At 38.9% G+C, this 16,825-nt stretch overlaps 1 protein-coding gene across 2 annotated transcripts in view; it reads left to right on the forward strand.

Moving 5' to 3' along the window:
* The window catches only part of Arap2 (ArfGAP with RhoGAP domain, ankyrin repeat and PH domain 2), a 169,422-nt gene that overhangs the window by 68,988 nt on the left and 83,609 nt on the right, over positions 1–16,825 (forward strand). The gene's annotated exons all lie outside the window — the stretch shown is intronic.

Raw genomic sequence — 16,825 nt, forward strand, 5'->3', positions numbered from 1 at the left:
TCTGTACATGTTCAGTACAGATACAATGATCTTTTTAAATATTTTTGGTCCATAGTTTGTTGAATATGTGGATTTTGCAAACACGTATATGGATGGCGGACTATGTGTGTAATTTAGTTAGAGATATTTTCCTATTTGGAACATTTTTTTCTAAATGTAATATGAAAATAAGCTCTTATATTTTAGCTATGTAACAGGTCAGAAGTAGGTTTACTTGAAAGTAATTTCCTGGAAAGGTATTCTTTGATTCTCTTCGTTGATCCAATTTATCAGCCAATTCTATATTTTCAAACTCAAAATAGAACCTCCGTTGACATCACTGAAGCTCATCACCATCCTGTCCTGCCTACACTACAGTGCCCTCCATTGTGTCTCCCTCTGTCTGCCCTAGCTTTCTTCCAAACCTTTCCTTGAGAAGCAGATTAGTATCTCCCACAATGGACATTGGATATTGTAATCCAGTTGCTCAAGGACTTTCATTAGTTTCCCATGTCAGACTATAACCTTGTTCCTTGCTATGACCTGGAAGACCTTGTCGTACCCATTTTTTCCATCTTCTGGCATGCAGCTCTGTGCTTCCATGCCTGGCCGTGCTCATTTCCTTTATGTTCCTTCCTGCCGCATCCATTCCTGCCCCAGCTGCCCCTTTACAAATTTCATTTGTTCTGCAAAAACGCCACTTCCCCATGTGGCTCCTTGCCTTTCAAGGATCAACTCATTGCCACCTACGTAGTGAGATCCCTTGTCACCCCCCTGAAGTGTCCTTCCATTGCCAGCCCTTGTCTTTCATGGGTGCCACACATTTCCTCCATGGCTCTTATCACAGGAAGATAATCCTGTCTCCAGCTCTTTATGGTGAAACCTTGGCGAGGCATTGGTGTTTCCTGGCTTGCTCAGAATTAGCAATGTTCTAAAACAAGCCTGACTCATAGGAATAGCCATGTGATAAATATTTGTTGAATGAATGACCATTTCTTTAGCAAGTCACTAGCTGTGTAAAAGGGCAAGCCATATGTTAATGTTTTGTTTTCGATAATACCTGTGGTTTCACAGGGGTATTTCAGTTACCTGAAGACTACTATGGTCCAACAATGTTGAATAGAAAAATCCCAGAAAGAAACACTACATGTTTTCAATTTTTATTTTAGCATATCATTGTAATGGCTCTATTTTATTGCTAGTCATTATTAATTTCTTACAGAACTAACTTATAACTTTGACTTTATCATGGTATGTATTTGTAGAAAAAGACATATACATAGACTTCAGTGCTAGCTGCAGTTTCAGGCAGCCACTGAGAGTCTTGGATTGTATCTCCACTTCCCATGGATAAGGGGCAACAGCTGAATAAAAAGATACACATTTGGTTCAGGAAGATCTTAAAAGTGAAGAAGAAAAAGTTGAACTATCAAGAAATATGAGAGTTTTGAGTTTGGTTTTTTTGCCTCTCAAGATTCTGCAGTAGTATCACTGCTATTGAACACCAGCTTTATGGAAAAAAATGAGTTATTTGGAAAGATTTAGAGATTAAAGTGTGGTTGTCACCCTTGCCTCTGAAAGGCAAGCACCTGGACGACGCCACTCCATCAGTACTTGTCAAAACAGCCGTAAAGCAAAATGATTAGAAATGAAGACAAAGGTCTGGAATAAAACGCATGCGGTCCTTCGGGAACTACAGAGGCTTCAGATTGTCAGTTCAGGTTTGCAGGATTTGAAGTTCTAGCTCCTGGGTATGAAGACAAATCTGTATTTCTTCCTTCTTTGTTTGGCGTTCATGAAAAGAAAGATTGATAGCTCTCGTTAAACTGACGTACAAAGCTGAATAACAGAATCCTGGATTTGTTTTCCATGTTTTTCCTCTCAACCATGTGTTCCCCCCTACCTTGGTAACTTGCCTTGACTTGTTTACAAATTGTTTACTTTTAAAAACAAAATGGTTGGCATTTCTACAAATACAAATAATTTTCATACCATGTGGGAAACATTGAATACAGGATCCTGCATTCAGAATGACCTTAATGAAGTGCAAAATGGTTGCTGTGGCTGCTGCTTCTTTGCCTGGCCCTCCTTGTTCCATGGCTTCTCATCTTTCTTAAGTCCTTATGTTTTTCATCATCACCCTGCCATCTCCTTCTGCAGTTTCTGACTTCCTACAGGTCATTCAGTTAGTACTGAACATATATTCTGTCTCATGTTCCTTCCTCCTCATTCCTCCCTTCTTCTTTCCCCCGAAATGGATAGAATGTGAAGATGTGATTTCTAGCAGGTAAAGCACTTTGTACTTAAGGAGTCTTATGTGGGGCACTTCTTGTTGCCATGGCCAGGTTCTAACCCATGAGATAATTATTGACAAGTTCTTAATCTAAATTTTTTTGTGTGCATTTACAGTATTAATAAGGTTTATTTTATGAACAAATGAATACACATGTATTTTCATTTGAAATAATAATACAATAGTATTCTTATTTTAGTCAACATTGGTTAGTAAATTTCAGTATGAAATGTAGACTCTGCTATTCTCAGCCACTGTAATTACAAACAGTTCCTCAAGTAGGGAATATAAAGATTTTTTAAAAATTGTGATTAAAAAAAAATAAAGTGATCAGTGTGGTTTAACAGAAACTGTATTTTAGCCTGTTTATAGATATAATTTTATAGATTAACATTGAGGAGTTTTGAAGATATTTTATTCTATGAACAGCGTAGGCCATATAGTTTAAAAATGATTTTCCAAACCAAAACATATTTATTTAAATGAAAAGGATTCCTGTTGTGTGTTTTTAATTTCAGTGGGTTCGGCATACCAACATTTTAGGAAATTTTTCATTAGGAGACAACTTCATAGTTTTGTAAAATAATAATTTTGCCCTACTTACCTCAGATTTATTGTGCACATCTGTATTAGAAGGCATGGCTTCTTCCCTACCTTACTACATTTTTAAAATGGACATGTATGGTTCAAACCATATAACAGGCACAGGGAGGCATTTTGGGCAGTGGTTAAGAGTGTAGCTTCCAGGAACCAGCTGCTTGGGTTCTGCCCTGGCTCTGAAGCTAAGTATTCGTGTGACCTTGGGAAGGCAGATTAACTCTTTTAGGTGCCTGTGGAAAGGGTAATAGTAACAGGAGGGACTTTATTAATAGAGTTGTTTTGCAGCTGCAGTGAGTCAGTGTGTGCTGAATGAGTAGAACAGTGCGGGGAACGTGGATGTGTTGGGGGTGATGATAATACGAGAAGGAGCAAGGAAGTCCTACAAGTAAACAGCTGCTTCTGGCTTCCAGTGGCCTTCAGTTTAGACGTACTGTTCTTTGGGCTACAGTTGACAGCCATGGTGCCTGACTAGAACATGTGTCATATCATGTCATAGTAAAACTTAAATAGGTAGCCTCTGGATTCCTTCATCTGTGTTTGGGTAAATCCCACATTAATGTTTTTCATTCATTTCTAATGTAGATATCACCATTGAATGGAAATAATGATCAACACCTCTGACCTGTCCACCTACTTCACTTACACCTCTTCACAACACCTGTCCACCCACCTTCACTTACACCTCAACCTCTAGATGTTTAACAGCTGAGTCCTGAGAGTTACTTATGCTGTGCCCTCCCTTTTATTTTGGTGGTGGTCTTTTTGCAACTGATTATCTTCAAGCTCTGCAGCAAAAGGGTTTACTGCAGGGTATTGACATTGCTCAAAGTCAAGAGTGCCTGTCAAAAAATTGGCCTAAGCAGACCTGTATCATAATTTTGCCAAGGATTTTCATTGCTTCTGAAATCAATAGGAATGTCAAGATTTCCTGTTACAGCTCTGTTATTCTAAGTCCTCAAAGATAATACCTGTGCCTGTCTTGTCTGACCTGAGGCCCATTTCACTTATAAAAATAAAGCTAATAAATGGTTATAAAATGGATGTCACAGGACTAAATCTCCTCATGCCCACATTTCTAACTTAAAATGATTTTACACCTTTTAAAAAGAGACCTGTCATTTGTTTCCCATTAGAGTTTACATAATTAGGTTCTGCATTCACATTTATTTTATGCATCATTCGCTTGGCACTATTTGTTTAAGACCTTTGAATGGCTCCCACTTGTCTACCGAGAGAGCCACAAACTCCCGAACACCTGTCATGGAAGGCTCTCTGGGCCTGGCCTCCATATGAACCTGCGGCCTGCAGTCCCCTTTTCTGTTTCCTATCTTCATGTGTAATCTCTTTCTCTGGCCAAATAGGGTTTCAGCTCTTTCTCCTTTCTGTGACTTTCTTCACAGAATATCTTTTTTTTGCTAGTTTAGAAACATGCAGTCTTCGGTCCTAAAGGACTATTCCAAAGGCTATTTTTTTTTTTTCTGTTTTGTTTTGTTTTCAGTGAAGTTAGTGCTTGTCACTTTAGTCTGAGGTAGGCTTCCTCCTCGAATGTTGTCACCCCATAAAGGGACCACCTGATTGTTGTTATTCTCGGCCCCTTTCTTCTTTCGAGGGACTGAAGACTGCCAGTGAGGTCATGAGGTGGAATTCCTCATCTGAGCCAGTGATTGTGTTGAATTTTGTGTACTTTTTTGTTTTGTTGTTTTTATGAAAATTATTCTAGTCATCAGAGTGTCTTGTTTTAAAATCGTTTCATAACCTCCTTTGATTAGTACATTGGTTTTTGCTTTTTGTACATTTTAGAAATAAACAATGATTATTCATTTTAAAAGTATTGTCTTTCAAGATCTTTTTCATAAAGTGGTACATATTGTGAATCAAGATTGGAGGGCCTTGGAATAATATATCCCCTTCCACCAGAAAGGGTTGGGCCTCTGTAGCTTTCTTTTCCAATAGCCATAAAGGATTTCTGTGTTCATTGTTTCTGCTAGTTAGGATTCTTCTTTTCATGTGAAGATCTTTTTCTTTTCAGAATATGGCAGTCATGCAGTTCTCAGGTTTCCACCTAGTGAGTATTTCTGCACTGTCTTGTTTTATTCTACTTCTCATCACCACTTCTGCCTAAGATGCTAATGATGTGATAAAAGAAAATTCAAGGAGGAATTTAACATACTTTTCTTTTAACTTTTTATTTTTACCTGTTCTGACCTCATTTGAGACTTCCAGAAAAGTTGTGATAATAGTATGAAGAATATTCATGTACTTTTCAGATGCTGAAATAGTAACATTTGACTTTTGCTTATCCTTATTGTTTCTGCCCATGTGTGTATATGGATACACACTCACATACATACACACATCTGCGTTTGTATATGTGTGTGTATATATTTCTCTCATGCTTTATCTGTGTATTTATTTTGAGAATCACTTACAACCTCTAGTACCTTGGTGTGCATTTCTTACAAAAAAGGACAAAATAATGCTCTAAAATAACCATAGTACATTGATCAAATTTGAGGAATTAGCTATAGACTTTATTCATTGTATCTAATCTACGGACTTTCTTAGCCTTAATGTCTGTAGATGTCATGTATATTTTAAATCCAAAATTAACTGTTGCTTAACAATTTCATACTTGGCCGTAATTTACATTTTGAGAAGCTGTGCAAGTTTTAGAGCCTAAAATAAGATGGCAAGGTGATAATTAAAAAATAATTCCTTTTATTTAGGGAAACTAAAAATTTCAAAGAATTTTTACTTATTTGAAAATTTTAAGTTTAATATTTTACCTTACTGTGCAAAGAGTTATTTGGCAAACTATAGACTTCTAATTATATAGTTAAGAGTTATAAAAAAAAAAAAACAAACCAAACAGTTCTCTGAGAATTGAAGTTTTATGTCAGTGTATTTTAATAGGAAATACAAAACATAAGGGCTGATTTGGTATTTTTGTTGCTCAATTAGTAAGTTCCTTGTTTTAGTTTTTCTTTTTTTTTTTTTAAGAGAGAGTGAGAGAGGGGAGAGAGAGAGAGAGAGATAGAGAGAGAGAGAGAGAATTTTTTTTTTAATATTTATTTTTTAGTTCTCGGCGGACACAACATCTTTGTTGGTATGTGGTGCTGAGGATGGAACCGGGCCGCACGCATGCCAGGCCAGCGCGCTACCGCTTGAGCCACATCCCCAGCCCTGTTTTAGTTTTTCAAAAGGGGAAATTAAAAGAAGTAATGGAGATTAGCAAATTTTGATAACAAATTGGCAAATTTGACAGCTTATAAAAAGTCATTCTCTCTTTTGGGTATTCATTGTTTTAAACTCTTCTGCATTTGTATTTTCAATGCCTAGGGTTTAGTCAGGAAACAAAGTAAATGCAAGGAGTAACATGAAAGTAATCTGGTGGGGGAGGGTGTACTTGGGATTGAACCCATAGGCACTTAACCACATAGCCATATCCTCAGCCCTCTTTATTTTGAGATAGGGCCTCACTAAGTTGCTTAGGGCCACAGTGAATTGCTGAGACTGGCTTTGAACTTGGGATCCTCCTGCCTCAGCTTCCAGAACCTCTGGGATGAAAGTCATGCACTTCCATGCCTGGCACAAGGTACTTTTGGAATATAATATAATGTAAAACCCTTTAGATACTTAAATAGCAAATGCACGCTTTATATTTGCATGTAATTTTTAAAATTCGGTACTGGTAAAACAAGCCTGATGTACTCATGTCCAAAATGGCCCCTCTTTCCCATCTTGCTGACTTACCTTAGTTGCTTGTGTAGAATGGAAGCATTGCATCTTTTTAGAAACTAACTGGAATGTTACTTTGATAATTAAATGAGATAAAGATACATAGCCTTTAGGAAATAGTGCTGACTACCATTGTCAAGTCAATTAAATCAACTAAATTATAACACATTGTTGTCCCTTTATTGTTTCTATGGTTGGTAATAATGGTCTTTAGCCTAATCTCCATTTAATTCATCTTTTTTTTTCATGTGCATGGATCATTGTTTATTTTCTTAGTGGCATCTGATCATGGTCATGTAAATGATAATTTAGTGAACTTTTCAAAATGATATTCGTTATAGTTGATGTAGTATACATTTAAGATAATGTCAATCCCTTAATTACATATTTTATGCATGGGCTTTATTATTATATATGATTCTTTCTCCCTTTCTGATATTTTTCTACATCAACCCTGAACCATTTTTAAGTCTAGTGTATCAACTGTCTTCTACCTTTATGTATTCCCACTGTGATTTTAGAAGCCTTCTAAAATTGCTGCCCCCTACCCTCCACTCAGGATTCCTTGTTTATTTTGAAATTTTCTTCAATCTGAGCTTAATGGTAACATTATTGACCACTCTACTTTGTCAATTTTCATAGCTTCTACCTCCAGATCTTTGAGATGGCTAAGAATTGTTAGGGAGGCCACAAAGTCTGGGTGTCTTGTTGCTTGCTTTTTTTTTTTTTTTTCAAACCAAATCTCCATGTAATGCTCCACTTGGTAATTGTTAGGTCCGATGTTTTTTATATTTTCATTTTACCAAGGCAATACCTGCACATCATTTTATGGAAAATGAATTTGTTCTTTTTTATTTTTAGACCTTTTCCATTGTTTTGATAAATTTTCTCTCATCTCTTTTCTTAGCAGTAATGGTAGTTAGATGTTGGATCTTTAAGAATTGATCACCTGATATTATCTTCTTTTTTGTCTCTTGTTTAAATTTTTGGGAAAGCCCTTTTTATAAATTTTTTCTTATTTTAAAAATGTTTTGTGTGTTTTTAGTTATAAGGAATTATTTCTTTGTTATTCTTTTCTTTGAATCATGCTGTTCTTGTGTAGATGAGGTTTCTTCCCTTAGCTATATGATATTAATCATTGTTTAAAAAATCATTTTTTCTGTATTTGGTTTGCCTTTCATGTTGGAAGCTTTCTTGAAAAAAACTTTTTCAATAATAGTGACATTTATTGATTATGAAGTCATCACTATGCTGTGAACTTTATGTAGAAAACCATGAATTCACATATTCACTTTATAATTACCTTCCCAGCCATATTAATTTACTATGGCTGATGTAACAATTTACCACAAACATGGTGATCTAAAACAGCAGAAATGTATTCTCTCAAAGTTCTGGAGTTGGAGGTTCAAAATCGATACCACTGGGTTGAAATCAGCATATTGGCTTGGCTGCACTCCTTCAGGAGGCTCTAGGAGAGAATTCTTTCTGGAAGCTTTCTTTAAGTGGTTGGGTTCAGTTAGAAGACTCCACCATTCTCTTGATGAGAATGTTGATGTAGGAGTCTTGGATAATCCTGGTTCTAACAGTTTATATGTGAGGAGATAATTGGGGTCTCACTGTTTCTTCAGTGTGCAGGACTTCATGTAATCACTGCTTCCTGGCTTGCATCCTACTCTCCCTGCAAGCAGCCTTGGAGCCCCAGTTTAGAATCTGACAGGTCTGGTTTCCCCAGGGGAAGGACTCAAACTTCTCATGAGCATTGCTGGTGGGTGCTTAGTTGCTTAGTACAGTAGAAAAAAAACGTGCCTAACTGCTCATGTTATAAACCTTACCTCAGCCCTTATCCTGCACCTCCTGAGGATGAGCCTTTCTAACCCTTTCTGGAACTTTGTAGAATATTACTTAGTTCTTGTGACTTTTTCCATGTTTGAATGTATCACCTTTTGCCTCTCAGGTCAGAGTGTCTGTCTGTCTGTCTGTCTGTCTGTCTCTCTCTCTCTCTTTTCCTATGAACTGTGGTCTCTGTGGTGCCTCTCTTCTTTTGAGTTTATGCTTGTATACTTTTGGTGTCATTGTCTTGAGGTGGTGGGGGGAATAGAGATGCATACATAGATTTATCTTTCTATATTTGAAAGTAATTGCATTTATAATCCTCTTGTTGATTCTTTAACATATTTCTTATCTTTATACTTCTCTTTCAGTTTGCAGCCTCTTCTGAGCTATTGCCTTAACTAATAGCTTTACTTCCTTACTTATGAAAATAATAATTTTAACAAACTTCCCCTAGGCAAAGCAATATGGTAATTTTTGAGAATAGAAAACACAGTTCTTATTCTCAAGTTGCTTACAGCATTGTTGCATGAACAAATATATCTAAATTTTATTTTGTTCAAAAACTGCAGCCATATATGAAAGTAGCATTTTAAATTATTACATTAAATGAAAATTGTTGCATCATCAGAAAGTGCTACTAGTCACCTGAGCAGCCACATACCAGATTGCTCCCCTGTGTGCCTCACATGCACTGCATCATTTAATAATCACAGTTGTCCTGTAAGTTGGATGCTTTTCACAGAATGGTGAAGTTCTTTTTTGAGGGTTCCTAGTCAGTAACAGAGACCTACCTCTAGCCCAACTGTCTAAGGGTTCACATAGTACTAAGGATGCCACTGAAGATATGCCACTGAAGGGAGACAAATGGAAGGCTGGAGAAAAGTCTCAGCAGAGGTTGAGCCTAAGCCCATTTATGAAGGAGAAATGGTTTATTTGGGTCATGTGCTTTTAGTTTCTTCTACCTCAAGATCTAACTGTACTTTCCAGTTCTCTTTATTTCCTTCTGTTTATGAGAAATAATTGCTCCTCCTTGGTTCAGCCAGGTAAACAACTTTTGATTGTCTTCATTTGTCTTACTGTATCATGCCTTTGTTTGGGTGTGTAATACCTTTTCCTTTATTATGTAGGTTATTGATCTGTCCTGATGCCACTCCTTTTTTTCCATGGAGGCTTCCATACACTGCACAGCTACTTCCACAGCACTCTTCAGCAAATTAGGCAATTTCCTCCCTGTTCTTGAGACCAGCATTTTGTTTTAGTCAGTCCTTGTTCATTGGATTTCCTTGCTGGATATAATGTTGCTATGCCTTCCTTTCTCTCCTCATCTATTTCATTGTTAGGGTGATCTCCTGTCTGTCCACTGTTCTTTATAATTTTAAGTTCCCTAAGATTTTATACTTTATTACTTTATATTTCCAACTGCCACTTGTATGCTAAAGACTTACAGTTACCAAGTGCTTTCCTTACCTGCAAGGTTCAAATACAAGGCTGCTCTGCCTGATAGGTACTTCAGCCTGGATTTTCATATTAGGCATAGCTCCTTCAGTGTTTCTAAAAGGAAATACCCTTACTGTGCACACTGTTTCTTTTTCTTTTTCTTTTTATTTATTTATTTATTTTTTTAGTTTTTTCTTCTACAACCTTGAAGGAATTTTATTGTTCTTTTTTCTTTAATTTATTTTTTTTTATTGTTGGTAGTTCAAAACATTACATCTATTTTGATATATTTCACAGTTTGATTCAAAAGGGTTATGAACTCCCATTTTTACCCCATATACAGATTGCTGAATCACATCAGTTACATCAATTACATTTCCATTGATTTACATATTGCCATTCTAGTGTCTGATGAATTCTGTTCTCTATCCTATTCTCTACTACCCCCCTCCCCTCCCCTCCCTTCCCTTCTTCTCTCTCAACCCCCTTTACTGTTAAACACTTCTTCCACTTGTATTATTCTTTCCTTACCCCTTACTTCCTCTTGTATGTAATTTTGTATAACCCTGAGGATCACCATCCCTTTCCATGCAATTTCCCTTCTCTCTCCCTTTCCCTCCCCCCTCTCATCTCTATTATTGTTGATCTTCTTCTCCTGTTCTTCGTCCCTACTCTGTCCTTAGTTACTTCCCCTATATCAAAGAAGTCATTTGGCATTTGTTTTTTAAGGATTGGCTAGCTTCACTTAGCATAATCTGCTCTAATGCCATCCGTTTCCCTCCGAATTCTATGATTTTGTCGTTTCTTAATGCAGAGTAATACTCCATTGTGTATAAATGTCACATTTTTTTTATCCATTCATCTATTGAAGGGCATCTAGGTTGGTTCCACAATCTTGCTATCGTGAATTGTGCTGCTATGAACATCGAAGTAGCAGTGTCCCTGCAGCATGCTCTTATTAGGTCTTTGGGGAATAGACTGAGAAGGGGAATAGCTGGGTCAAATGGTGGTTCCATTCCCAGCTTTCCAAGAAATCTCCATACTGCTTTCCAAATTGGCTGCACCAATTTGCAGTCCCACCAACAATGAACCAGTGTACCCTTTTCCCCACATCCTCGCCAACACTTGTTGTTATTTGACTTCATAATGGCTGCCATTCTTACTGGAGTGAGATGGTATCTTAGGGTGGTTTTGATTTGCATTTCTCTGACTGCTAGCGATGTTGAGCATTTTTTCATGTACAAGAAATGCTGTTGGGATTTTGATTGGCATTGCATTGAACTTATAGAGAACTTTTGGTAATATCGCCATTTTGATGATGTTAGTTCGGCCTATCCATGAACAGGGTATATTATTCCATCTTCTAAGATCTTCTTCTATATCTTTCTTTAGGGTTCTGTAATTTTCATTGTATAAGTCTTTCACCTCTTTTGTTAGGTTGATTCCCAAGTATTTTATTTTTTTGGAGGATATTGTGAATGGAGTAGTTGTCCTCATTTCCATTTCAGAGGATTTGTCCCTGATATACAGGAATGCATTTGATTTATGCGTGTTGATCTTATATCCTGCCACTTTGCTGAATTCATTTATTAGCTCTAATAGTTTCTTTGTAGACCCTTTTGGGTCTGCTAGGTAAAGGATCATGTCATCTGCAAATAGTGATAATTTAAGTTCTTCTTTTCCTATTTTTATGCCTTTAATTTCTTTCGTCTGTCTAATTGCTCTGGCCAGTGTTTCGAGGACTATGTTGAACAGAAGTGGTGAGAGAGGGCATCCCTGTCTTGTACCAGATCTTAGAGGGAATGCCTTCAATTTTTCTCCATTCAGAATGATGGCCTGTGGCTTATCATAGATTGCTTTTACAATGTTGAGGTATGATCCTGTTATTTTTCTAGAGATTTGAACATAAAGGGATGCTGTACTTTGTCGAATGCTTTTTCTGCATCTATCGAGATGATCATATGGTTCTTATTTTTAAGTCTATTGATGTGGTGAATAACATTTATTGATTTCCGTATATTGAACCAGCCTTGCATCCCAGGGATGAATCCTACTTGATCATGGTGCACAATTTTTTTGATATGTTTTTGAATACGATTCGCCAGAATTTTATTGAGGATTTTTGCGTCTAGATTCATTAGAGATATTGGTCTGTAGTTTTCTTTCTTTGAAGTGTCTTTGTCTGGTTTAGGGATCAGAGTAATATTGGCCTCGTAGAATGAATTTGGAAGTTCTCCCTCTTTTTCTATTTCCTGAAATAGCTTGAAAAGTATTGGTGTTAGTTCCTCTTTAAAGGTTTTGTAAAACTCTGCTGTATACCCATCCGGTCCTGGGCTTTTCTTAGTTGGTAGTCTTTTGATGGTTTCTTCTATTTCCTCTATTGTCATTGGTCTGTTTAGGTTGTCTATATCCTCCTGACTCAATCTGGGCAGATCATAAGACTTAAGAAATTTATCTATGCCTTCACTATCTTCTATTTTATTGGAGTATAAGGATTCAAAATAATTTCTGATTATGTTCTGTATTTCTGAAGTGTCTGTTGTGATATTACCTTTTTCATCCCGTATGCTAGTAATTTGGGTTCTCTCTCTTCTTCTCTTCGTTAGCATGGCTAAGGGTCTGTCGATTTTATTTATTTTTTCAAAGAACCAACTTTTAGTTTTGTCAATTTTTTCAGTTGTTTCTTTTGTTTCGATTTCATTAATTTCAGCTCTGATTTTAATTATTTCTTGCCTTCTACTTCTTTTGCTGTTGTTTTGCTCTTCTTTTTCTAGGATTTTGAGATGAAGAATGAGATCATTTATTTGTTGTTTTTTTTCTTTTTTTAAGGAATGAACTCCAGGCAATGAATTTTCCTCTTAGAACTGCTTTCAATGTGTCCCATAGATTCCGATATGTTGTGTCTGTGTTTTCATTTAACTCTAAGAAGTTTTTAATTTCCTCCTTGATGTCTTCTAAAACCCATTGAACATTTAGTAACCTATTGTTCATTCTCCAAGTGATACTTGATTTTTCCTTCCTTCTTTTATCATTGATTTTCAGTTTCATTCCATTATGATCAGATAAGATGCATGGTATTATCTCTACTCCTTTATATTGTCTAAGAGTTGCCCTGTGACATAGTATATGGTCTATTTTTGAGAAGGTTCCGTGTGCTGCTGAGAAAAAAGTGTAGCTACTTGATGTTGGGTGGTATACTATATAAGTCAATTAAGTCTAGGTTGTTAATTGTGTTATTGAGTTCTATAGTTTCCTTATTTAACTTTTGTTTGGAAGATTTGTCCAGTGGTGAGAGAGGTGTGTTGAAGTCTCCCATGATTATTGTATGGTGGTCTATTAGACTCTTGAACTTGAGAAGAGTTTGCTTGATGAACATAGCTGCACCATTATTTGGAGCATATATATTTATGATTGTTATGTCTTGTTGGTGTATGGTTCCCTTGAGCAGTATGTAGTGTCCCTCTTTATCCCTTTTGATTAACTTTGGCTTGAATCTATTTTATTAGATATGAGTATGGATACTCCTGCTTGTTTCCGCAGTCCATATGAATGGTATGATTTTTCCCAACCTTTCACTTTCAGTCTATGTATATCTTTTTCTATCATATGTGTCTCCTGTAGGCAGCATATTGTTGGGTCTTGTTTTGTGATCCATTCTACTAGCCTGTGTCTCTTAATTGGTGAGTTTAAGCCATTAACATTTAGAGTTATTATTGAGATATGTTTTGATCTTCCAGCCATATTTGTTTGTTAATGTTACTAAACCTGTTTTGTTTTCCTTTTTGATTACTTTCCCCCTTTTACTGCCCTGCCTCCCGCTGTTGGTTTTCAATGTTATTTTCCATTTCCTCTTCCTGTAATGTTTTGCCAAGAATTTTTTGAAGAGATGGTTTTCTAGCTGCGAATTCTTTTAACTTTTGTTTATCGTGGAAGGTTTTAATTTCATCTTCCATCCTGAAGCTTAATTTCACCGGATACACGATTCTTGGTTGGAACCCATTTTCTTTCAGTGTTTGAAATATGTTGTTCCAGGATCTTCTAGCTTTCAGAGTCTGTGTTGAGAGATCAGCTGTTATCCTGATTGGTTGGCCCCTAAATGTAATCTGCTTCCTTTCTCTTGTAGCTTTTAAAATTCTCTCCTTATAATGTATGTTGGACATCTTCATTATAATGTGTCTAGTTGTGGATCTCTTATGATTTTGCACATTCGGCGTCCTGTAGGCTTCTAGGATTTGGGATTCTGTCTCATTCTTCAAGTCTGGGAAGTTTTCTCGTATTATTTCACTGAATACATTGTTTATTCCTTTGGTTTGGAGCTCTGTGCCTTCCTGTATCCCAATGACTCTTAAGTTTGGTCTTTTAACCTTATCCCATAATTCCTGGATGTTCTGCTCATGGTTTCTTTGCAGTCTTGCTGAGCTGTCTATGTTCTTTTCAAGTTGAAATACTTTGTCTTCATTGTCTGATGTTCTATCTTCTAAGTGATCTGCTCTGCTGGTAGTATTCTCAATTGAGTTTTTAAGTTGGTTTATTGCTTCCTGCATTTCTCGGATTTCTATTTGTTTGTTTTTTATTACCTCTATGTCCCTGTGAAATTGATCTTTTACTTCCTGGATTTGTTTGTCAATGTGATCTTTCATTGTCTGATTTTGCTGTCTCATGTCTTCCTTGAGACTCCAGATCATCTGTAGCATGTATATCCTGAACTCTCTCTCTGACATTCCCTCTGTTGCAGCTATTACCTCTTCTGAAGTTGAGTTGACCTGCCTTGCTTGTGGTCCTTTCTTTCCTTGTCTTTTCATGCTGCTCACGTTTCTTTCTGCTTGGTGAAACTGTTGTGTTTATGAGGTTTTCCCCCTAATTATTTATATTGCTCTTGTATAGTTGAAAAATCTCCCTTGCAGGGTGGGCAGTGGCTGTGTTCCTCCTCTAATTGGGGTGATCTGTCTACCGCGCTGGTGGGCCGCTAGGCCTGCTCTGCTGGTTGTTCGAAGGTCTGCCCACCCTGCGGGTGTGGGTGGCGGCTCTGCTCTGCCCCCACTCCAATTGTGGCGATGTAACTACCACCCCCTCGGGTTGTTGGGCCTGATCCGGATGCGGGTGGCTGCTCTGCTCTGCCCCTACTCCAATTGGAGTGACGTGTCTACCATGCTGGCAGGTCTCTCGGCCTGTTCCGCTGGTGGGTCTCAGGTCTGCCTGACTCTGGCAGTAGGGGGAGTTGGGGGTTGAGAGTCCTTTGGTCCTTGCGGTCACGTCCACGAAGAGATTTTGAAGTTTCCCGGTTGTTTGCCAGGTGGGCAGGGCTGTTAGCAGAGCCCGGAGGGCATGGCCATGTGCTGGGCCATGCGGGGAACCTTCTAGCTGAGTCGGGCCACCGGGAGCCGCCTAAAGAGCGGGGCAGCTGTGTCTGCGTGGCTAAGATCCGGGCGGGTGGTTTGGCTGTTCGCAGAGCGAGAGCAGGGCCTCCCGGGAGAGCCGGGATGGCGGGGGCGTCTGCCGGTTTGGGCTGCCACTCCACTCCGGGCAGCCGCCGCTTTCAGAAGCTGCTGGTGGCTGTGGGATTGGACCTCTGCGCCCGCGGGGGGGCCACCTGTAGAGCCGGGTAGCTGTAGCCGTGTGGTTAGGAACCGGGCAGGTGAGGCGGCTGTTCCCAGAGCAAGCGCTAGGCCTCCCAGGGGAGCCCGGATGGCGGAGGCCGACTACCGGTTCGGGCGGGGCGGGTCAAGCCGCTCCGGGTGCCGGCCGCTTGCAAAAGCGGCTGCTGGCTGCAGGACTTGACTTCTGCACCCGCCGCGGGGCCACCTGTAGAGCCGGGTAGCTGTGGCCGCGTCGTTAGGAACCGGGCAGGTGAGGCGGCTGCTCGCAGAGCGAGAGCTAGGCCTCCCGGGGGAGCCGCTTGCCGGAGCGGATGATGGCTGTGGGATTAGACCTCTGTGCCCGCGTGGCCCTCCAAGATCCACTTTTCTGGGACAAACTGTCACTTCCAATAAACCTACCAGTTCACGGCAGTTCTCCTCTTAAGGGAATTATGCTAGAAGTTCCTCCGTAGGTAGGCTGCAGCTGTTCCGTTGGGTCTTTCTTATCCCGTTAAAGTGGAGACGTTGGAATCGCTGCTTCCTCGCTGGCCGCCATCCACTGTTTCTTTTTAAATACAAGTGGGCAATCACAATATTGCTTGTTCACAGCTAAAAATGATAACAGCCCTTAGTAAGTTCTCTACATTTCCTGTATCCAGTCAGGATGTTTTATTTTCTCAAAATCCATGTGTAGGCATTTCTCTCTTTACTGTCCTCTTTACCCCTATGACCATTGACCTCCTTTTGGCTCTCCCCTCACTTAAAACTTCTGTCAGCTGTGTCCTGGGGTTTGGGGGTGTTGGGAGTGCTTACCTAGCATGTGTGGTTCCATCCCCAGCACTTCAATGTCCAGACTGTCTCCTTCCCTCTGGCATCACTTTCTTAATCCAATGTTTCTGAGCAAGCAGAATGTGTTAAATTCAAATCTTTTATTATATTCCACTGCTAAAACCATGTTAGTGGCTCACCATATCTGCACAGTCAAGAATCAACAGACTTTTCTTAAAATGGCCTGAGAGTAAGATTTAGGTTTTGTGGGCCAGACGGTCTCTGCCCCAAGTCAGCTCTGCCCTGGTGGTGGCAAAGTAGCTACAAACCCTCCATAAATGATTGTACCTGTCTGTGTTCTAATAAAACGTGATTAACAAAAGTGGGTGATAGTCTGATCTGGCCTTCGTGCCACAGTGTGCTAACTCTATACAAGATGAATTTTGAATCTCATGAGCAAGACCATAAGGACACTGCAGTTTCTGACCCCTTCTTCCTTTGTGTATCTACCTAATCCATCACTTTCTGTGCCACTTTTCCTCCTTATCTTCTCCACAGACGTGACTTTGTGGTTTCACAGTTGATTTGCAGCAGCCAC

This window comes from Urocitellus parryii, chromosome 10 (genome assembly GCF_045843805.1).
Source record: "Urocitellus parryii isolate mUroPar1 chromosome 10, mUroPar1.hap1, whole genome shotgun sequence".
NCBI classification, from domain to species: Eukaryota; Metazoa; Chordata; class Mammalia; order Rodentia; family Sciuridae; genus Urocitellus; species Urocitellus parryii.